Source organism: Lactuca sativa, chromosome 1 (assembly GCF_002870075.4).
Source record: "Lactuca sativa cultivar Salinas chromosome 1, Lsat_Salinas_v11, whole genome shotgun sequence".
Classification (NCBI taxonomy): domain Eukaryota; kingdom Viridiplantae; phylum Streptophyta; class Magnoliopsida; order Asterales; family Asteraceae; genus Lactuca; species Lactuca sativa.
In genome coordinates this window covers 42,946,749-42,971,346 of record NC_056623.2, presented here as the reverse complement: position 1 = coordinate 42,971,346, position 24,598 = coordinate 42,946,749, and the positions used below count along the sequence as shown (strand labels likewise).

The following is a 24,598-nucleotide window of genomic DNA, read 5'->3' as shown; positions in this document are numbered from 1 at the left end:
ATTTCTTTCTGTCGCAGCGCTTCCAACCTGTTTAGGGCTCGAGTTTTGGAGGATTTAGAGGTGATTTGTTGAAAGGCTAACCATGGCATATCACCATGGCCTCCTCCACGTGATGACTGTCCTTTCCTTGCCATGATATCTGCATAAACATACCAAAAAACAGCAACAAACAACACCCCATAGTTAAAACCGGAAATTTTTTTGATCTGATTGGGGCCTACTCGCCGAGTACACGAACATACTCGCCGAGTATTATGAACTTTTTGACAGATCGAGATCGGATCTGTGTAATCTGTGTAATAGTCCAATTTGTTCATAGGGTTTTGTTGTAATTACTTATCTAACCATAGTTCTTGAAGAAATTACTCCAAACAACCTCTAATTCATGAGTAAATCAAAGCCCTAAAAATTGGGAAAAACTCCCCAAATCCGGAATCATACCAAATATGGGGAGATATGTGATAAAGATTGGACCTTTCATAAAGTTAAAGGGTAAAGATGTCACCTTGTTGCTTGAATGAAGAGAAAGAGGAAGAAAATTGAATAGATCTTGAAGAACCCTTGAGAGGTGGCTGAGGGAAGATGCTCGGCGAGTGTGGAGATGAAATGTTGAATAAAAGTAATTTTTACAGGTTTTTAATTTACTGAGTTTAAACCGGCTACTCGCCGAGTAGAATGGATCTACTCGCCGAGTAGATACGCGTGTTATGGACATTTGGCTGTAAGCGAACATTTACTCGCCGAGTATAATCGATATACTCGCCGAGTATATGTCTCAGGTTGAAAATTTTTTGTAAATTTGCCAATTTTACTATATTAATTCCTTTGTTTAGCCTTTCCACCCCACGCTTCCAGTAGAGCTTGTCCTCAAGCACTTAGAGAAGTAGAATAAATGAAGAAGAATGAACAAAACAATAAAGAAAAGGAAAGAAAATGCAAACGTGAAACTCGGGTTGCCTCCCGAGAAGCGCTTCTTTTGATGGAGTCATTAGCTAGACTCCGCCCCTTCTACGTGTTTGCGATTCCGCACAGCAGCAGCTCCTCCAATCCTTCATTTCGGGGGACTCCTTCTTCATATTTCTTCACTCTATGGCCATTGACTTTAAATGGTGTGCCATCTTTTGAGATCAATTCTATAGCCCCGTGAGGAAACACCGTCTTGACCAAAAAGGGACCATCCCACCTTGATTTGAGTTTGCCCGAGAAAAGTTTTAATCGGGAATTGAAGAGTAGTACTTTTTGGCCCTCATGGATGTCTTTGCTTTTGATTCGTTGGTCATGCCATCTCTTGGTTTTTTCTTTATAGAGCCACGAACTAGAATAAGCCTCATTTCGGAGTTCTTCAAGGGCATTCATTTGCATTAGACGGTTGGTCTTCAATTCTTCCATGTCAAAGTTGCACCTCTTTAGTGCCCAATATGCCTTGTGCTCGATTTCAACCGGTAAATGGCATTGCTTTCCATAAACTAACCTATATGGTGTAGTACCAATAGGTGTTTTGAAAGCGGTACGAAATGCCCATAGCGCGTCATCCAATTTATCCGACCATTCCTTGCGGTTGCTTCCCACCGACTTCTCTAAGATACGCTTCAAGGCTCGATTGGTCACTTCCGTTTGTCCACTCGTTTGTGGGTGGTATGATGTGGAGAACTTATGGGTCACCCCATATTTCTTGAGCACCTTGTCCAATTGATCATTGGCAAAGTGTGTGCCACGGTCACTAATTAGGGCCTTGGGAACACCAAACCGGGAGAATAATTTTTTTAAGAATCGTACCACTACCCGTCCGTCATTTGTAGGTAAAGCCTGCGCCTCCGCCCATTTCGAAACATAATCTACCGCCACTAGGATGTACTTGTTTCCTTTGGAGGTGGGAAAAGGTCCCATGAAGTCAATGCCCCACACGTCGAACACCTCACATACTTGAATGCTATGTTGTGGCATCTCATTTCGAGATGAAATGTTTCCCACCCTTTGACAAGCATCACATTCTTTGACATATTGGGCTGCATCTTTGAAGATTGTAGGCCAATAGAATCCAATGTCAAAGATCTTCCTTGCGGTATAGTGTGCTCCATGATGTCCTCCCGTGGGCCCGCTATGGCAATGTTCTAGTATTCGTCGACTCTCCTTTCCGAACACACATCTTCGTATAATTCCATCCGCACAGCTTCGAAAGAGGTATGGATCGTCCCAAAAGTAATATTTGATCTCCGCAAAGAATTTCTTCTTTTGCTGACTACTATAATCCTTCGGGATGTAATTGGTAGCTAAATAGTTAGCTATGTCTGCGAACCATGGCTCCTCTCCCACGAACACCATAATGTATTCATCCGGAAAGTCGTCTCCATCCTTATCTTCTTGCAATGTCGGGTTCTCGAGCCTAGATAAATGATCGGACGCTACGTTCTCCATTCCTTTCTTGTCTCGTATCTCTATATCGAATTCTTGAAGAAGCAGCACCCATCGTATTAGTCTTGGCTTGGCATCCTGTTTGGAAAACAAATACTTGATAGCCGAGTGGTCAGTAAAAACAGTGGTTTTAGATAAAACTAAGTAAGGGCGAAACTTGTCAAAAGCGTAAACCACGGCTAACAGTTCTTTTTCAGTAGTAGTATAATTCTCTTGGGCGGGATTTAAGGTCTTGCTTGCATAATAGATGGGTTGAAAGTGCTTATCAATCCTTTGTCCAAGGACCGCTCCTAGTGCATAGTCACTAGCATCACACATGATCTCGAAGGGTAAGTTCCAATTTGGTGCTATAATGATCGGGGCATTAGTTAATTTTTCTTTTAGAAATTCAAATGCCTCTAAACACTCTTTAGTAAAATTAAAGGGTGCATCTTTTAGTAATAATTGTGTTAGAGGTTTCGTGATTTTGGAAAAATCTTTTATAAAACGCCGGTAAAAACCTGCGTGTGCCAAAAAACTTCTAATGCCCTTCACATTAGTTGGTGGGGGTAATTTTGCAATGGTGTCTATCTTTGCCCGATCCACCTCTATTCCCTTTTTAGAGACTTTATGTCCCAAAACTATACCCTCTTTGACCATGAAGTGACACTTTTCCCAATTTAGGACTAAGTCGGTTTTCTCACATCTAGCAAGCATTGAGTCAAGATTTGTTAGGCAATTATTGAAAGAAGATCCGAATACAGAAAAGTCATCCATAAAGACCTCCATGAATTTTTCCACCATATCATGGAATATGGCGGTCATGCACCTTTGAAATGTCGCAGGTGCATTGCATAGTCCAAATGGCATGCGTCTATAGGCGAAAGTTCCACTGGGGCATGTGAAGGTGGTCTTTTCTTGGTCCATTGGGTCTATGGGTATTTGAAAATACCCTGAAAACCCATCTAAAAAGCAATAGTAGCTATGGCCCGATAGTCTCTCTAACATTTGATCTATGAAAGGAAGGGGGAAATGGTCTTTGCGAGTGGCATCGTTTAGCTTTCGATAATCAATGCACACTCGCCAACCGGTTACCGTTCGCGTTGGAATTAACTCGTTCTTTTCGTTGGTAATGACCGTCATTCCTCCTTTCTTGGGCACCACTTGGACCGGACTCACCCATGGACTATCGGAGATGGAGTAGATGATTCCTGCATCCAAAAGCTTGACCACCTCCTTCTTGACGACTTCTTGCATATTCGGGTTTAATCGTCTTTGATGTTGCACCACCGGCCTTGCTCCTTCTTCTAAATTGATTTTGTGAGAGCAGTAGGATGGACTTATTCCTTTGATGTCGGAGATGCTCCATGCGATGGCTCTTTTCCTTTTCTTCAACACGCGTACAAGCTCCTCTTTTTCTGTTTTGGATAGGTCCGAGGCTATGATCACAGGCTTCTGTTTTCCTTCTTCCAGAAAGGCATACTCCAGATGATCAGGTAGTGTTTTGAGCTCCAATTTGTTTTGCATAGTGACGGACTCGCCGAGTGCAGGTTTGGTACTCGGCGAGTTGGTGGCTGTATTCACGACTTCTGGCTTTTCTTCAGATGTACTCGGCGAGTAGATCGGGTTTACTCGGCGAGTAGTTCTTTCAGCTTGCTTCTTTATTTCTTCATACTCCGCTTCTTCCAACAGTCTTTCAATCTCTAGTAAGTCCTTTTCTGGATCAAATTCTTCATCCAAAGCTGCAAATTTGCCGGAATCTTTAGGTATGTCTTCTTCCAATATTTCATCAAGCATGTCGATTGAGAAAGCCGTGTCGTCACTATTCCTTGAGTACTTCATGGATTGGTCTACCCTGAATGTCACTGAATCGTCCCCAACTCGCAATGTGAGCTTAGAATCTCTCATGTCTACGATAGCGCTAGCGGTGTTGAGGAAGGGCCTTCCAAGGATGATTGGCACTTGCGGGTCCGCCTCCATGTCGAGAATGATGAAATCAGCCGGGAAGACAAATTTGTCTACTTTTACTAGCAAATCTTCACAAATGCCTCTTGGAAAAGTAACCGTCTTGTTTGCCAAATGAATTGCCATTCGAATTGGCCTTGGCTCCGGGAGGTCCAGCTTTTTAAAGAACGAGTATGGCATAAGGTTCACACTTGCTCCAGAATCAGCTAAGGCATGAATTGCAGCTAAGTTGCCAAATTGGCAAGGCAAAGTTAAGCTCCCCGGATCACCCTTCTTCTTTGGTAATTTGTTTAGCATTGCGGCGGAGCAATTCTCATTAAGCACTACCTTCTGCACTTCCTCCATCTTTCTTCTGTTAGTGAGGAGTTCCTTAAGGAACTTTGCATACTTGGGCATTTGCATGACGGCTTCAATGAAAGGAATGTTGATTTGAAGAGTTTAATATGATCTAGAAACTTCTGATATTCCTCTTCCTGCTTCTCTTTCTTGGCTCGGGCTGGGTATGGCATTGGAGGCTGGTATGGTTTCAAGGGCGGCTGTTCATTTGTTTTAGCAGGGGTACTCGCCGAGTCCATCGGTCCTACTCGGCGAGTAGGACTCTCAGATTGTGCGTGTTGGTTTTCGACTTGTTTTTCTGTTCCTTCCTTCTGTGAGTCCTTGGTTGCTTCAGTTTGAATGGGTGCCAGGGGAGTAATGATCTTCCCACTTCTTGTGGTAACAATATTTACTTGTGCGCCTCGTGGGTTGTTCTCGGTTTTGCTAGGAAGCTCACCCGGTGACCTTTGGTTTAGTTGTTGAGCAAGTTGCCCAAGCTGCGTTTCTATGTTGTGGATGGATGCTTGCTGGTTCCTGAGCATTGTTCTTGTTTCTTGGATAGCAGCATCATGGTCACTATGTCTTTTCTCGGAAGCGGCCACAAATTTAGTTAGCATATCTTCCAAGCTTGGCTTCCTCTCTTGCACCGGCTCCTCCTTTTGGTAAAAGCCTCTTCCTTTTTGTCTGTACTTCTCCTCCTTGGCCTTTTTATACTCTTCGTAAGGCAGCCACTCCTTCTTTTGTTTGCGCCAGTCTTCATCATACCGGTCACCACTCGAATAACATACTTGTGCCTTTTTGTTGCCGTGCTCATCCAAATCGCAATCTCTAGTGAGGTGGGGTCCATTGCAGTTTTCACAACCCACCCGTATGGCATGGATAGTTTGATCCATTTTGTCCATTCTCCTATCCATGGTTTTTAACATGGCCATGACCGCGGATAAATCTTCAGTAGCAGCGTACGCGGCTCCCCTCGTGACATCATTCTTAGGGTTGTGGTATTCTCTAGAGTGTTTAGAGAATTCTTCAATTAATTCTTTAATCACCGGGGGTGGCTTCTTTGTAAGTGGGCCTTGTGAGTCTAGCAACTGCCGGGTTGTGACATTGACTCCATCATAAAAGATGGAAACTTCTTGCTGGCTGTTTAGATCATGGTGTGGGCAATTTCGTAGCAGACTTTTGTACCTCTCCCATGCTTCATATAAAGATTCTCCAACTTGCTGTTCAAAGTTTGCAATGGCCTTCTTGAGTTTGGCTATTTTGGATGGTGGGCAAAAGTGATCTATAAATTCTTCCTTCATTTGGCCCAAGTAGTGTCTGACCCGGGGGGAAGTGATTTGAGCCAGTCTTTAGCAGCACCCTTGAAGGTTACCGGAAGCATCCGAAGTAGTTGAGTTTCGCGGGTTACATTTGGAATGTTGAAATAATCAGCAACATCATTTACTTCATCCAAATGTTTGTAGGCATCTTCATGATCTTTCCCATAGAAAGGTATTTCCTTAAGCGCAGCTAGGATATGACCTTTTAGCTCGAAGGTAGCAGTTGCGGGAATTGCGGGTTGCACAAGTCCCGGGCCATGGTCGTCGCGCATCCTCTTCTTCCATTCCCCCATGGGAATTTCATCAATGTTAGCCATAGTGAATGCTAACTCTTCCTCCGATTCGGTTTCTTGTTCGTACGTTGCCTCCTCTTCTTCCTCGGTCTCGTATCCAATATCTTCTTGAATTGGCTCCTCAATTGTCAAGGAAGCGCTAGAAGCTCCTGATTTACTGCTCTTCTTTTTCCCAAAAACAGTCTTCAAGTTGGACAATGGTGATTTCTTTGGTGTGCTTGAACTCTCCACGTCCTTCCCTTTGTTTCTTTTCAATTCGGATTCGGGATCTTCAAACGGGGGTACCAGTGGTGTGTTTGCTCCTCTGGTCATGAGAGTCCTGAAATTAATCAAATAAAAAAAACGTAAAAAGAACAAAAAGATTGTAAAAAAAAATTGCTGATTAAACCTCTACTCGCCGAGTAGGTGCGAGTGCACTCGGCGAGTATCAGTGATATTTCAAAAAAAAAATTAAGTTTTAACCTAACTAAAACAGATACTAAAACCTAATTACTAGTTACAAAATTGCAATAAATGAACTTTATGCAAGAAAACTCACACAAAGGATCGAAAAAATTAGGAATTAGCTTAATTATTTAGAACCGTTCCCCGGCAACGGCGCCAAAAACTTGATGTGTGTAAATTCACTAGTTTTATCCCTACTTTTTATTAGTAATTTGAGCACACAAAGGCAGTGAACCTGTCTTTAAGTGGTATAGATTGATAAGTAAGTTATCGAACTCAGGGAACGGACAATTAAACTAATAGCTAATTTTAACTAAAATAAATAATAAAAGTAAAGGGTTTTTCTCTAGTTTTGCAAGACTAGAAACTTAAACAAACTAAATTAACTAATTAACTAAAGCAACAACTATTCACCAAATTTGATAAAGATGTTTCTATTTAGGTTCAACCAATTCACTCCTATGGTTATTTAAGTTAAGGTGGATTAATTGCTATTGGTTACCAATGATAATAGTTAGGTTCATGTTCATTACTCCTAACCCTTAGACAATTAGCTAATTTAAGCATTGATCAAGTGTTTAAACTAATTAATTCCCTAGATTAATTATTTGGATTAAATAAGATTTGTAATGGTCAATTAAGTTATTAATTCAATTAACCTCTTGTTGATGGTTTCTCAAACAAGCTCACACATTAATCTTCCTATTTTCTTATTAATCTTAGTTTCATAATCATTACTTCTAAGCATATATTTTAGCATTCACATAGACATATGAGGTTAACAATTAAGTGATGTTCATGCAACCTAATTGCCTTCCAATTAACAGAAAACAGTAGTGATTAATACATAAGGTTCTTTAACAAACTTAATTTAATAAATCACCAATAGACAATTAAGCAAAAATCAATAATTAAACCATAAGAGTTCTTTGGTATTCCCCAAACAGAAACAAAAACGAGTTTAGCTCATAGTTGCAGTAGAAACAAGCATAAAAACAAAGTTTATGAAAGCAAACATGTTTAATTCCTAAGTCTAAGTGGTAGAATTAACCTAATTGCTTGAATTCTTCCAATTCTTGAAGCCTAGGGTTCCTTAGCGCCTTCTGAACCTTTTAGTCGCAGCTGATCCTTCAAAAATCGCCAGGAATGCCTTCTCATGGAATAAGGATTCGTCTTTTATAGATATCCCCAAACAGAGGGTACTCGGCGAGTAACAGAATCAACTCGCCGAGTAGGTCAATACTTATCCGTCTTGAATTAGCAGTCGTATTTATCTTCTGGCACATCGTTATGTACTCGCCGAGTAGGGTCGATCCACTCGCCGAGTAGGACTCCTTCTTTCACTCTTTTATCTTCACTTGCTTTCCTTTTCTCCTTTTTGCCTCCAAACATATCTTTTGGACTGAAAACACAATTCACAACATTTTAAGTACCTTTTGTCCACATTATTCTCATAATTAATCAAAAATAACTAAGAATATACGTTAAATAATTAACTAATTATGCACATATCAAAATACCCCACACTTGACTTTTGCTTGCCCCCAAGCAAAACTGAATTTTAAACATATTAAAATCACATTAATAACTCCAATCCAACCCAACCATTATGCCAAGACCGCAACGCATGCATTTGTGTCTAAAATTCCTAAAAACCCCCATACTTCAAATACTCACAATCCTCATAAACATTCGCCCACTCACCCCGAACTATGCTCATTTTATGCAACCCTCCGAATCCATCCTCAGAAAATCTCTTTACCCTCAAGGTATTTTTAATTGAGCAACCCAAGCATACATATTCTAAAATTACAACTTTTCGATACCACTATGGAATTCTTTTGAATTCTTCACTTCTTTGAACATTTCATCTTTGATATCTTTGAATTCACCAACTTGTATTGACTTTCGGTATCTTCAACTTTTCTGGATTTCTTGGAATTTTTGATCTTTTGATTTTCACTTCATTTGCTCCAAAATTCTTACAACTTTTCTTGTAATTTTTTTTCATGTATTTCTCAATATATTTTTTTTCTAAAATCCCTACATGCTTAAGCAGGGGCGCTCAATCTCAACCTTTATTGGCTAATGATAAAAACTTTCCTGAATACATTTCAGGTTTAGGCTGCTAAACATATTGCATCCCTCAGGCTGAGCAAGGTCGTGTTTTTGTCTCATGATTTCACTGAAATAAGGAAGCCACAGATGCACTAGAACGTGTATAGGCTCAACTAAACATTTGGGTTCTCATGCAATTATTAACACAATTCTAATATGGAATCCTAATTTTTACCAAAATTTTCTAATTTAAGCCCTAAACATTAAAAATTAGCCTAAATTAAGATTCTAAGTGTTCTAAAATGTGACTAACCCCCTACCCCACACTTATTTTATGCAATGCCCTCATTGCATATTATAACAACTAAAAATGCAAATAGAGAGAAAGTTGGAACAAACTCCCCTGGGGTAGCAGTCGCTAGGTTGACACTCTCCTCTTCAACTCCTTCTTCTAGTGACTTTAACCATGGGAACAGCTCATCCATGGCACGGGTGTCATACGTCTCGTGTGGTTGATAGCTCGAAAACTCCAAGGAAAAAGGGTTGTTGCACAATCTTCAGTAGTAACTCATAAAGAATGTATGAATGGCGCAGAAAAACTAGCCAGAACAAATCAGAGATTCCTCTCGCAGCAGGCTACTCGGCGAGTAGGCGATTAAACTCGGCGAGTAGAAGTTGACTGGCAACGTATTTCGGGCAGAAGCAGATGTACTCGCCGAGTAGTATTAGTGCACTCGGCGAGTATAGCGTGTATTTCCAGAATTTTTAACCGCTGTCTCTCTTTACTCTAGTGTTGATATAAATGCACTCTCCAGTAAACTTCCTAAACAGCAACACTTTAATAAACTCTCGATTCGTACGGACTCGATCCTAGGAACAAGACTCCACAAGCACTCATAAAGACTCTCATTCCTCTCTTGACCATTCCTAAATAGCATGCTTCCTAGCTTCAATACCTGAAAAGAAAACTAAAAGTAACACTAATATTCAAACCACATAGCCAAGTGTAACATGTCCATAATTGTCTTAAAACAAACATCATAATCAAACAAAACAAAAACAAATAAAATCTTCATTCTTCCTCGTCCATCCCTGCTCCTCCAGCTCCACTACCTCCTTCTCCACCCCTTCTTTGCATCCTTTCGTCCCAATTCATGATGTAAGGATAGCCGGGTCCCGGTCGCGGGGCAATTTGCATTTGTTGGAAAAGATAGTCAAAGGATTGATTGGTGTAATTAACCCCTCGCCTTATATCATCCAAATATCGTCGATACTCCACTTGATTCCATCCCTCGTTATCCTCCACCGGAATCACCGGTGGGTCTTCTCGTACCCGCTCGTTTCTTGGCCTAACCCGCCTTCCCGGCTCCTCGGGGACCGCCGGCTCGTCCTCATTCGGAATAGTAAAAGAATCACCAAATTTTTCCACTATCCGAGCCCTCCTATAAAGTGCAGTGTTGAACGGAGGAGGGTGGATAATCGTCAGCATTTGAGCTTGCGATAATTCCAAGATCCCAAATGATCGCGCAAGCCGAGTAATGAACATACCCCCATTGATCTTCGATTTGATTTTTTCCTTAACCGCTCCCTCCGCAAGAAATTTAGCAATGCAATATGGGAGGTTGCAGAAGACATCGGGGGTGATGATACTCCACATATAAAAGATATCAAGGGTGGGAACTTTATCCCCATCCTTTTGCATATTGATCGTGCTTGCAACGAATCGGTGAATGAGTCGATGGACTGGAGAACGAATATGCCCTTCTTGAGCAGTGGAAGGTATATAGACCCGGTTAGCAATTGTACTCCACCATGTCGACGCCACCACCCCCTCGGGAAGTTCTTTGTAGGTATTTTCCAAGAAGGCTTCAAAGTAGTCCGTCATCGACATATCTTGATCGTAGATGCCCAACCGCCAAGAGAACTCAACCATGCTGCATTGTCGCAGCTCTCCTCCCAAAGAAAACGAGATCGTGTTTGGATTGTAATATTCACTACCACCTCGGAATGAAATGGTAGCAAAGAATTCCCAGCACAACTCCGCGTATACTGGCTCTTGTATTTTAAACAATTGCAACCAACCATCACAAGTGATGTTGGCATAACCCAAGTTACAATCTTTCACCAAATATGGGGTAAGTTCCTCTTCCAAGCCGACATTACCCATCCATCCCCAATCCACTGCAGTGGGCAAGTGAATTTCTTTCTGTCGCAGCGCTTCCAACCTGTTTAGGGCTCGAGTTTTGGAGGATTTAGAGGTGATTTGTTGAAAGGCTAACCATGGCATATCACCATGGCCTCCTCCACGTGATGACTGTCCTTTCCTTGCCATGATATCTGCATAAACATACCAAAAAACAGCAACAAACAACACCCCATAGTTAAAACCGGAATTTTTTTTGATCTGATTGGGGCCTACTCGCCGAGTACACGAACATACTCGCCGAGTATTATGAACTTTTTGACAGATCGAGATCGGATCTGTGTAATCTGTGTAATAGTCCAATTTGTTCATAGGGTTTTGTTGTAATTACTTATCTAACCATAGTTCTTGAAGAAATTACTCCAAACAACCTCTAATTCATGAGTAAATCAAAGCCCTAAAAATTGGGAAAAACTCCCCAAATCCGGAATCATACCAAATATGGGGAGATATGTGATAAAGATTGGACCTTTCATAAAGTTAAAGGGTAAAGATGTCACCTTGTTGCTTGAATGAAGAGAAAGAGGAAGAAAATTGAATAGATCTTGAAGAACCCTTGAGAGGTGGCTGAGGGAAGATGCTCGGCGAGTGTGGAGATGAAATGTTGAATAAAAGTAATTTTTACAGGTTTTTAATTTACTGAGTTTAAACCGGCTACTCGCCGAGTAGAATGGATCTACTCGCCGAGTAGATACGCGTGTTATGGACATTTGGCTGTAAGCGAACATTTACTCGCCGAGTATAATCGATATACTCGCCGAGTATATGTCTCAGGTTGAAAATTTTTTGTAAATTTGCCAATTTTACTATATTAATTCCTTTGTTTAGCCTTTCCACCCCACGCTTCCAGTAGAGCTTGTCCTCAAGCACTTAGAGAAGTAGAATAAATGAAGAAGAATGAACAAAACAATAAAGAAAAGGAAAGAAAATGCAAACGTGAAACTCGGGTTGCCTCCCGAGAAGCGCTTCTTTTGATGGAGTCATTAGCTAGACTCCGCCCCTTCTACGTGTTTGCGATTCCGCACAGCAGCAGCTCCTCCAATCCTTCATTTCGGGGGACTCCTTCTTCATATTTCTTCACTCTATGGCCATTGACTTTAAATGGTGTGCCATCTTTTGAGATCAATTCTATAGCCCCGTGAGGAAACACCGTCTTGACCAAAAAGGGACCATCCCACCTTGATTTGAGTTTGCCCGAGAAAAGTTTTAATCGGGAATTGAAGAGTAGTACTTTTTGGCCCTCATGGATGTCTTTGCTTTTGATTCGTTGGTCATGCCATCTCTTGGTTTTTTCTTTATAGAGCCACGAACTAGAATAAGCCTCATTTCGGAGTTCTTCAAGGGCATTCATTTGCATTAGACGGTTGGTCTTCAATTCTTCCATGTCAAAGTTGCACCTCTTTAGTGCCCAATATGCCTTGTGCTCGATTTCAACCGGTAAATGGCATTGCTTTCCATAAACTAACCTATATGGTGTAGTACCAATAGGTGTTTTGAAAGCGGTACGAAATGCCCATAGCGCTTCATCCAATTTATCCGACCATTCCTTGCGGTTGCTTCCCACCGACTTCTCTAAGATACGCTTCAAGGCTCGATTGGTCACTTCCGTTTGTCCACTCGTTTGTGGGTGGTATGATGTGGAGAACTTATGGGTCACCCCATATTTCTTGAGCACCTTGTCCAATTGATCATTGGCAAAGTGTGTGCCACGGTCACTAATTAGGGCCTTGGGAACACCAAACCGGGAGAATAATTTTTTTAAGAATCGTACCACTACCCGTCCGTCATTTGTAGGTAAAGCCTGCGCCTCCGCCCATTTCGAAACATAATCTACCGCCACTAGGATGTACTTGTTTCCTTTGGAGGTGGGAAAAGGTCCCATGAAGTCAATGCCCCACACGTCGAACACCTCACATACTTGAATGCTATGTTGTGGCATCTCATTTCGAGATGAAATGTTTCCCACCCTTTGACAAGCATCACATTCTTTGACATATTGGGCTGCATCTTTGAAGATTGTAGGCCAATAGAATCCAATGTCAAAGATCTTCCTTGCGGTATAGTGTGCTCCATGATGTCCTCCCGTGGGCCCGCTATGGCAATGTTCTAGTATTCGTCGACTCTCCTTTCCGAACACACATCTTCGTATAATTCCATCCGCACAGCTTCGAAAGAGGTATGGATCGTCCCAAAAGTAATATTTGATCTCCGCAAAGAATTTCTTCTTTTGCTGACTACTATAATCCTTCGGGATGTAATTGGTAGCTAAATAGTTAGCTATGTCTGCGAACCATGGCTCCTCTCCCACGGACACCATAATGTATTCATCCGGAAAGTCGTCTCCATCCTTATCTTCTTGCAATGTCGGGTTCTCGAGCCTAGATAAATGATCGGCCGCTACGTTCTCCATTCCTTTCTTGTCTCGTATCTCTATATCGAATTCTTGAAGAAGCAGCACCCATCGTATTAGTCTTGGCTTGGCATCCTGTTTGGAAAACAAATACTTGATAGCCGAGTGGTCAGTAAAAACAGTGGTTTTAGATAAAACTAAGTAAGGGCGAAACTTGTCAAAAGCGTAAACCACGGCTAACAGTTCTTTTTCAGTAGTAGTATAATTCTCTTGGGCGGGATTTAAGGTCTTGCTTGCATAATAGATGGGTTGAAAGTGCTTATCAATCCTTTGTCCAAGGACCGCTCCTAGTGCATAGTCACTAGCATCACACATGATCTCGAAGGGTAAGTTCCAATTTGGTGCTATAATGATCGGGGCATTAGTTAATTTTTCTTTTAGAAATTCAAATGCCTCTAAACACTCTTTAGTAAAATTAAAGGGTGCATCTTTTAGTAATAATTGTGTTAGAGGTTTCGTGATTTTGGAAAAATCTTTTATAAAACGCCGGTAAAAACCTGCGTGTGCCAAAAAACTTCTAATGCCCTTCACATTAGTTGGTGGGGGTAATTTTGCAATGGTGTCTATCTTTGCCCGATCCACCTCTATTCCCTTTTTAGAGACTTTATGTCCCAAAACTATACCCTCTTTGACCATGAAGTGACACTTTTCCCAATTTAGGACTAAGTCGGTTTTCTCACATCTAGCAAGCATTGAGTCAAGATTTGTTAGGCAATTATTGAAAGAAGATCCGAATACAGAAAAGTCATCCATAAAGACCTCCATGAATTTTTCCACCATATCATGGAATATGGCGGTCATGCACCTTTGAAATGTCGCAGGTGCATTGCATAGTCCAAATGGCATGCGTCTATAGGCGAAAGTTCCACTGGGGCATGTGAAGGTGGTCTTTTCTTGGTCCATTGGGTCTATGGGTATTTGAAAATACCCTGAAAACCCATCTAAAAAGCAATAGTAGCTATGGCCCGATAGTCTCTCTAACATTTGATCTATGAAAGGAAGGGGGAAATGGTCTTTGCGAGTGGCATCGTTTAGCTTTCGATAATCAATGCACACTCGCCAACCGGTTACCGTTCGCGTTGGAATTAACTCGTTCTTTTCGTTGGTAATGACCGTCATTCCTCCTTTCTTGGGCACCACTTGGACCGGACTCACCCATGGACTATCGGAGATGGAGTAGATGATTCCTGCATCCAAAAGCTTGACCACCTCCTTCTTGACGACTTCTTGCATATTCGGGTTTAATCGTCTTTGATGTTGCACCACCGGCCTTGCTCCTTCTTCTAAATTGATTTTGTGAGAGCAGTAGGATGGACTTATTCCTTTGATGTCGGAGATGCTCCATGCGATGGCTCTTTTCCTTTTCTTCAACACGCGTACAAGCTCCTCTTTTTCTGTTTTGGATAGGTCCGAGGCTATGATCACAGGCTTCTGATTTCCTTCTTCCAGAAAGGCATACTCCAGATGATCAGGTAGTGTTTTGAGCTCCAATTTGTTTTGCATAGTGACGGACTCGCCGAGTGCAGGTTTGGTACTCGGCGAGTTGGTGGCTGTATTCACGACTTCTGGCTTTTCTTCGGATGTACTCGGCGAGTAGATCGGGTTTACTCGGCGAGTAGTTCTTTCAGCTTGCTTCTTTATTTCTTCATACTCCGCTTCTTCCAACAGTCTTTCAATCTCTAGTAAGTCCTTTTCTGGATCAAATTCTTCATCCAAAGCTGCAAATTTGCCGGAATCTTTAGGTATGTCTTCTTCCAATATTTCGTCAAGCATGTCGATTGAGAAAGCCGTGTCGTCACTATTCCTTGAGTACTTCATGGCTTGGTCTACCTCGAATGTCACTGAATCGTCCCCAACTCGCAATGTGAGCTTAGAATCTCTCATGTCTACGATAGCGCTAGCGGTGTTGAGGAAGGGCCTTCCAAGGATGATTGGCACTTGCGGGTCCGCCTCCATGTCGAGAATGATGAAATCAGCCGGGAAGACAAATTTGTCTACTTTTACTAGCAAATCTTCACAAATGCCTCTTTGAAAAGTAACCGTCTTGTTTGCCAAATGAATTGCCATTCGAATTGGCCTTGGCTCCGGGAGGTCCAGCTTTTTAAAGAACGAGTATGGCATAAGGTTCACACTTGCTCTAGAATCAGCTAAGGCATGAATTGCAGCTAAGTTGCCAAATTGGCAAGGCAAAGTTAAGCTCCCCGGATCACCCTTCTTCTTTGGTAATTTGTTTAGCATTGCGGCGGAGCAATTCTCATTAAGCACTACCTTCTGCACTTCCTCCATCTTTCTTCTGTTAGTGAGGAGTTCCTTAAGGAACTTTGCATACTTGGGCATTTGCATGACGACTTCAATGAAAGGAATGTTGATTTGAAGAGTTTTAATATGATCTAGAAACTTCTGATATTCCTCTTCCTGCTTCTCTTTCTTGGCTCGGGCTGGGTATGGCATTGGAGGCTGGTATGGTTTCAAGGGCGGCTGTTCATTTGTTTTAGCAGGGGTACTCGCCGAGTCCATCGGTCCTACTCGGCGAGTAGGACTCTCAGATTGTGCGTGTTGGTTTTCGACTTGTTTTTCTGTTCCTTCCTTCTGTGAGTCCTTGGTTGCTTCAGTTTGAATGGGTGCCAGGGGAGTAATGATCTTCCCACTTCTTGTGGTAACAATATTTACTTGTGCGCCTCGTGGGTTGTTCTCGGTTTTGCTAGGAAGCTCACCCGGTGACCTTTGGTTTAGTTGTTGAGCAAGTTGCCCAAGCTGCGTTTCTATGTTGTGGATGGATGCTTGCTGGTTCCTGAGCATTGTTCTTGTTTCTTGGATAGCAGCATCATGGTCACTATGTCTTTTCTCGGAAGCGGCCACAAATTTAGTTAGCATATCTTCCAAGCTTGGCTTCCTCTCTTGCACCGGCTCCTCCTTTTGGTAAAAGCCTCTTCCTTTTTGTCTGTACTTCTCCTCCTTGGCCTTTTTATACTCTTCGTAAGGCAGCCACTCCTTCTTTTGTTTGCGCCAGTCTTCATCATACCGGTCACCACTCGAATAACATACTTGTGCCTTTTTGTTGCCGTGCTCATCCAAATCGCAATCTCTAGTGAGGTGGGGTCCATTGCAGTTTTCACAACCCACCCGTATGGCATGGATAGTTTGATCCATTTTGTCCATTCTCCTATCCATGGTTTTTAACATGGCCATGACCGCGGATAAATCTTCAGTAGCAGCGTACGCGGCTCCCCTCGTGACATCATTCTTAGGGTTGTGGTATTCTCTAGAGTGTTTAGAGAATTATTCAATTAATTCTTTAATCACCGGGGGTGGCTTCTTTGTAAGTGGGCCTTGTGAGTCTAGCAACTGCCGGGTTGTGACATTGACTCCATCATAAAAGATGGAAACTTCTTGCTGGCTGTTTAGATCATGGTGTGGGCAATTTCGTAGCAGACTTTTGTACCTCTCCCATGCTTCATATAAAGATTCTCCAGCTTGCTGTTCAAAGTTTGCAATGGCCTTCTTGAGTTTGGCTATTTTGGATGGTGGGCAAAAGTGATCTATAAATTCTTCCTTCATTTGGCCCAAGTAGTGTCTGACCCGGGGGGAAGTGATTTGAGCCAGTCTTTAGCAGCACCCTTGAAGGTTACCGGAAGCATCCGAAGTAGTTGAGTTTCGCGGGTTACATTTGGAATGTTGAAATAATCAGCAACATCATTTACTTCATCCAAATGTTTGTAGGCATCTTCATGATCTTTCATATAGAAAGGTATTTCCTTAAGCGCAGCTAGGATATGACCTTTTAGCTCGAAGGTAGCAGTTGCGGGAATTGCGGGTTGCACAAGTCCCGGGCCATGGTCGTCGCGCATCCTCTTCTTCCATTCCCCCATGGGAATTTCATCAATGTTAGCCATAGTGAATGCTAACTCTTCCTCCGATTCGGTTTCTTGTTCGTACGTTGCCTCCTCTTCTTCCTCGGTCTCGTATCCAATATCTTCTTGAATTGGCTCCTCAATTGTCAAGGAAGCGCTAGAAGCTCCTGATTTACTGCTCTTCTTTTTCCCAAAAACAGTCTTCAAGTTGGACAATGGTGATTTCTTTGGTGTGCTTGAACTCTCCACGTCCTTCCCTTTGTTTCTTTTCAATTCGGATTCGGGATCTTCAAACGGGGGTACCAGTGGTGTGTTTGCTCCTCTGGTCATGAGAGTCCTGAAATTAATCAAATAAAAAAAAACATAAAAAGAACAAAAAGATTGTAAAAAAAAATTGCTGATTAAACCTCTACTCGCCGAGTAGGTGCGAGTGCACTCGGCGAGTATCAGTGATATTTCAAAAAAAAAAATTAAGTTTTAACCTAACTAAAACAGATACTAAAACCTAATTACTAGTTACAAAATTGCAATAAATGAACTTTATGCAAGAAAACTCACACAAAGGATCGAAAAAATTAGGAATTAGCTTAATTATTTAGAACCGTTCCCCGGCAACGGCGCCAAAAACTTGATGTGTGTAAATTCACTAGTTTTATCCCTACTTTTTATTAGTAATTTGAGCACACAAAGGCAGTGAACCTGTCTTTAAGTGGTATAGATTGATAAGTAAGGTATCGAACTCAGGGAACGGACAATTAAACTAATAGCTAATTTTAACTAAAATAAATAATAAAAGTAAAGGGTTTTTCTCTAGTTTTGCAAGACTAGAAACTTAAACAAACTAAATTAACTAATTAACTAAAGCAACAACTATTCACCAAATTTGATAAAGATGTTTCTATTTAGGTTCAACCAATTCACTCCTATGGTTATTTAAGTTAAGGTGGATTAATTGCTATTGGTTACCAATGATAATAGTTAGGTTCATGTTCATTACTCCTAACCCTTAGACAATTAGCTAATTTAAGCATTGATCAAGTGTTTAAACTAATTAATTCCCTAGATTAATTATTTGGATTAAATAAGATTTGTAATGGTCAATTAAGTTATTAATTCAATTAACCTCTTGTTGATGGTTTCTCAAACAAGCTCACACATTAATCTTCCTATTTTCTTATTAATCTTAGTTTCATAATCATTACTTCTAAGCATATATTTTAGCATTCACATAGACATATGAGGTTAACAATTAAGTGATGTTCATGCAACCTAATTGCCTTCCAATTAACAGAAAACAGTAGTGATTAATACATAAGGTTCTTTAACAAACTTAATTTAATAAATCACCAATAGACAATTAAGCAAAAATCAATAATTAAACCATAAGAGTTCTTTGGTATTCCCCAAACAGAAACAAAAACGAGTTTAGCTCATAGTTGCAGTAGAAACAAGCATAAAAACAAAGTTTATGAAAGCAAACATGTTTAATTCCTAAGTCTAAGTGGTAGAATTAACCTAATTGCTTGAATTCTTCCAATTCTTGAAGCCTAGGGTTCCTTAGCGCCTTCTGAACCTTTTAGTCGCAGCTGATCCTTCAAAAATCGCCAGGAATGCCTTCTCATGGAATAAGGATTCGTCTTTTATAGATATCCCCAAACAGAGGGTACTCGGCGAGTAACAGAATCAACTCGCCGAGTAGGTCAATACTTATCCGTCTTGAATTAGCAGTCGTATTTATCTTCTGGCACATCGTTATGTACTCGCCGAGTAGGGTCGATCCACTCGCCGAGTAGGACTCCTTCTTTCACTCTTTTATCTTCACTTGCTTTCCTTTTCTCCTTTTTGCCTCCAAACATATCTTTTGGACTGAAAACACAATTCACAACATTTTAAGTACCTTTTGTCCACATTATTCTCATAATTAATCAAAAATAACTAAGAATATACGTTAAATAATTAACTAATTATGCACATATCAAAATACCCCACACTTGACTTTTGCTTGCCCCCAAGCAAAACTGAATTTTAAACATATTAAAATCACATTAATAACTCCAATCCAACCCAGCCATTATGCCAAGACCGCAACGCATGCATTTGTGTCTAAAATTCCTAAAAACCCCCATACTTCAAATACTCACAATCCTCATAAACATTCGCCCACTCACCCCGAACTATGCTCATTTTATGCAACCCTCCGAATCCATCCTCAGAAAATCTCTTTACCCTCAAGGTATTTTTAATTGAGCAACCCAAGCATACATATTCTAAAATTACAACTTTTCGATACCACTATGGAATTCTTTTGAATTCTTCACTTCTTTGAACATTTCATCTTTGATATCTTTGAATTCACCAACTTGTATTGACTTTCGGTATCTTCAACTTTTCTGGATTTCTTGGAATTTTTGATCTTTTGATTTTCACTTCATTTGCTCCAAAATTCTTACAACTTTTCTTGTAATTTTTTTTCATGTATTTCTCAATATATTTTTTTTCTAAAATCCCTACATGCTTAAGCAGGGGCGCTCAATCTCAACCTTTATTGGCTAATGATAAAAACTTTCCTGGATACATTTCAGGTTTAGGCTGCTAAACATATTGCATCCCTCAGGCTGAGCAAGGTCGTGTTTTTGTCTCATGATTTCACTGAAATAAGGAAGCCACAGATGCACTAGAACGTGTATAGGCTCAACTAAACATTTGGGTTCTCATGCAATTATTAACACAATTCTAATATGGAATCCTAATTTTTACCAAAATTTTCTAATTTAAGCCCTAAACATTAAAAATTAGCCTAAATTAAGATTCTAAGTGTTCTAAAATGTGACTAACCCCCTACCCCACACTTATTTTATGCAATGCCCTCATTGCATATTATAACAACTAAAAATGCAAATAGAGAGAAAGTTGGAACAAACTCCCCTGGGGTAGCAGTCGCTAGGTTGACACTCTCCTCTTCAACTCCTTCTTCTAGTGACTTTAACCATGGGAACAGCTCATCCATGGCACGGGTGTCATACGTCTCGTGTGGTTGATAGCTCGAAAACTCCAAGGAAAAAGGGTTGTTGCACAATCTTCAGTAGTAACTCATAAAGAATGTATGAATGGCGCAGAAAAACTAGCCAGAACAAATCAGAGATTCCTCTCGCAGCAGGCTACTCGGCGAGTAGGCGATTAAACTCGGCGAGTAGAAGTTGACTGGCAACGTATTTCGGGCAGAAGCAGATGTACTCGCCGAGTAGTATTAGTGCACTCGGCGAGTATAGCGTGTATTTCCAGAATTTTTAACCGCTGTCTCTCTTTACTCTAGTGTTGATATAAATGCACTCTCCAGTAAACTTCCTAAACAACAACACTTTAATAAACTCTCGATTCGTACGGACTCGATCCTAGGAACAAGACTCCACAAGCACTCATAAAGACTCTCATTCCTCTCTTGACCATTCCTAAATAGCATGCTTCCTAGCTTCAATACCTGAAAAGAAAACTAAAAGTAACACTAATATTCAAACCACATAGCCAAGTGTAACATGTCCATAATTGTCTTAAAACAAACATCATAATCAAACAAAACAAAAACAAATAAAATCTTCATTCTTCCTCGTCCATCCCTGCTCCTCCAGCTCCACTACCTCCTTCTCCACCCCTTCTTTGCATCCTTTCGTCCCAATTCATGATGTAAGGATAGCCGGGTCCCGGTCGCGGGGCAATTTGCATTTGTTGGAAAAGATAGTCAAAGGATTGATTGGTGTAATTAACCCCTCGCCTTATATCATCCAAATATCGTCGATACTCCACTTGATTCCATCCCTCGTTATCCTCCACCGGAATCACCGGTGGGTCTTCTCGTACCCGCTCGTTTCTTGGCCTAACCCGCCTTCCCGGCTCCTCGGGGACCGCCGGCTCGTCCTCATTCGGAATAGTAAAAGAATCACCAAATTTTTCCACTATCCGAGCCCTCCTATAAAGTGCAGTGTTGAACGGAGGAGGGTGGATAATCGTCAGCATTTGAGCTTGCGGTAATTCCAAGATCCCAAATGATCGCGCAAGCCGAGTAATGAACATACCCCCATTGATCTTCGAGTTGATTTTTTCCTTAACCGCTCCCTCCGCAAGAAATTTAGCAATGCAATATGGGAGGTTGCAGAAGACATCGGGGGTGATGATACTCCACATATAAAAGATATCAAGGGTGGGAACTTTATCCCCATCCTTTTGCATATTGATCGTGCTTGCAACGAATCGGTGAATGAGTCGATGGACTGGAGAACGAATATGCCCTTCTTGAGCAGTGGAAGGTATATAGACCCGGTTAGCAATTGTACTCCACCATGTCGACGCCACCACCCCCTCGGGAAGTTCTTTGTAGGTATTTTCCAAGAAGGCTTCAAAGTAGTCCGTCATCGACATATCTTGATCGTAGATGCCCAACCGCCAAGAGAACTCAACCATGCTGCATTGTCGCAGCTCTCCTCCCAAAGAAAACGAGATCGTGTTTGGATTGTAATATTCACTACCACCTCGGAATGAAATGGTAGCAAAGAATTCCCAGCACAACTCCGCGTATACTGGCTCTTGTATTTTAAACAATTGCAACCAACCATCACAAGTGATGTTGGCATAACCCAAGTTACAATCTTTCACCAAATATGGGGTAAGTTCCTCTTCCAAGCCGACATTACCCATCCATCCCCAATCCACTGCAGTGGGCAAGTGAATTTCTTTCTGTCGCAGCGCTTCCAACCTGTTTAGGGCTCGAGTTTTGGAGGATTTAGAGGTGATTTGTTGAAAGGCTAACCATGGCATATCACCATGGCCTCCTCCACGTGATGACTGTCCTTTCCTTGCCATGATATCTGCATAAACATACCAAAAAACAGCAACAAACAACACCCCATAGTTAAAACCGGAATTTTTTTTGATCTGATTGGGGCCTACTCGCCGAGTACACGAACATACTCGCCGAGTATTATGAACTTTTTGACAGATCGAGATCGGATCTGTGTAATCTGTGTAATAGTCCAATTTGTTCATAGGGTTTTGTTGTAATTACTTATCTAACCATAGTTCTTGAAGAAATTACTCCAAACAACCTCTAATTCATGAGTAAATCAAAGCCCTAAAAATTGGGAAAAACTCCCCAAATCCGGAATCATACCAAATATGGGGAGATATGTGATAAAGATTGGACCTTTCATAAAGTTAAAGGGTAAAGATGTCACCTTGTTGCTTGAATGAAGAGAAAGAGGAAGAACCCTTGAGAGGTGGCTGAGGGAAGATGCTCGGCGAGTGTGGAGATGAAATGTTGAATAAAAGTAATTTTTACAGGTTTTTAATTTACTGAGTTTAAACCGGCTACTCGCCGAGTAGAATGGATCTACTCGCCGAGTAGATACGCGTGTTATGGACATTTGGCTGTAAGCGAACATTTACTCGCCGAGTATAATCGATATACTCGCCGAGTATATGTCTCAGGTTGAAATTTTTTTGTAAATTTGCCAATTTTACTATATTAATTCCTTTGTTTAGCCTTTCCACCCCACGCTTCCAGTAGAGCTTGTCCTCAAGCACTTAGAGAAGTAGAATAAATGAAGAAGAATGAACAAAACAATAAAGAAAAGGAAAGAAAATGCAAACGTGAAACTCGGGTTGCCTCCCGAGAAGCGCTTCTTTTGATGGAGTCATTAGCTAGACTCCGCCCCTTCTACGTGTTTGCGATTCCGCACAGCAGCAGCTCCTCCAATCCTTCATTTCGGGGGACTCCTTCTTCATATTTCTTCACTCTATGGCCATTGACTTTAAATGGTGTGCCATCTTTTGAGATCAATTCTATAGCCCCGTGAGGAAACACCGTCTTGACCAAAAAGGGACCATCCCACCTTGATTTGAGTTTGCCCGAGAAAAGTTTTAATCGGGAATTGAAGAGTAGTACTTTTTGGCCCTCATGGATGTCTTTGCTTTTGATTCGTTGGTCATGCCATCTCTTGGTTTTTTCTTTATAGAGCCACGAACTAGAATAAGCCTCATTTCGGAGTTCTTCAAGGGCATTCATTTGCATTAGACGGTTGGTCTTCAATTCTTCCATGTCAAAGTTGCACCTCTTTAGTGCCCAATATGCCTTGTGCTCGATTTCAACCGGTAAATGGCATTGCTTTCCATAAACTAACCTATATGGTGTAGTACCAATAGGTGTTTTGAAAGCGGTACGAAATGCCCATAGCGCGTCATCCAATTTATCCGACCATTCCTTGCGGTTGCTTCCCACCGACTTCTCTAAGATACGCTTCAAGGCTCGATTGGTCACTTCCGTTTGTCCACTCGTTTGTGGGTGGTATGATGTGGAGAACTTATGGGTCACCCCATATTTCTTGAGCACCTTGTCCAATTGATCATTGGCAAAGTGTGTGCCACGGTCACTAATTAGGGCCTTGGGAACACCAAACCGGGAGAATAATTTTTTTAAGAATCGTACCACTACCCGTCCGTCATTTGTAGGTAAAGCCTGCGCCTCCGCCCATTTCGAAACATAATCTACCGCAACTAGGATGTACTTGTTTCCTTTGGAGGTGGGAAAAGGTCCCATGAAGTCAATGCCCCACACGTCGAACACCTCACATACTTGAATGCTATGTTGTGGCATCTCATTTCGAGATGAAATGTTTCCCACCCTTTGACAAGCATCACATTCTTTGACATATTGGGCTGCATCTTTGAAGATTGTAGGCCAATAGAATCCAATGTCAAAGATCTTCCTTGCGGTATAGTGTGCTCCATGATGTCCTCCCGTGGGCCCGCTATGGCAATGTTCTAGTATTCGTCGACTCTCCTTTCCGAACACACATCTTCGTATAATTCCATCCGCACAGCTTCGAAAGAGGTATGGATCGTCCCAAAAGTAATATTTGATCTCCGCAAAGAATTTCTTCTTTTGCTGACTACTATAATCCTTCGGGATGTAATTGGTAGCTAAATAGTTAGCTATGTCTGCGAACCATGGCTCCTCTCCCACGGACACCATAATGTATTCATCCGGAAAGTCGTCTCCATCCTTATCTTCTTGCAATGTCGGGTTCTCGAGCCTAGATAAATGATCGGCCGCTACGTTCTCCATTCCTTTCTTGTCTCGTATCTCTATATCGAATTCTTGAAGAAGCAGCACCCATCGTATTAGTCTTGGCTTGGCATCCTGTTTGGAAAACAAATACTTGATAGCCGAGTGGTCAGTAAAAACAGTGGTTTTAGATAAAACTAAGTAAGGGCGAAACTTGTCAAAAGCGTAAACCACGGCTAACAGTTCTTTTTCAGTAGTAGTATAATTCTCTTGGGCGGGATTTAAGGTCTTGCTT

At 41.5% G+C, this 24,598-nt stretch overlaps 2 non-coding genes across 2 annotated transcripts; both read left to right on the top strand.

Annotated features, from left to right (window-relative positions):
• The first annotated feature begins 5,817 nt into the window (after positions 1 to 5,817).
• On the top strand, positions 5,818 to 5,924 carry LOC128131439 (small nucleolar RNA R71). Its single transcript, XR_008229355.1, has one exon. It is a non-coding gene; the product is annotated as a small nucleolar RNA R71 (small nucleolar RNA).
• A 10,877-nt stretch (positions 5,925 to 16,801) lies between these two features.
• Positions 16,802 to 16,908, top strand: LOC128131437 (small nucleolar RNA R71). Its single transcript, XR_008229353.1, has one exon. It is a non-coding gene; the product is annotated as a small nucleolar RNA R71 (small nucleolar RNA).
• Positions 16,909 to 24,598: the final 7,690 nt, after the last annotated feature.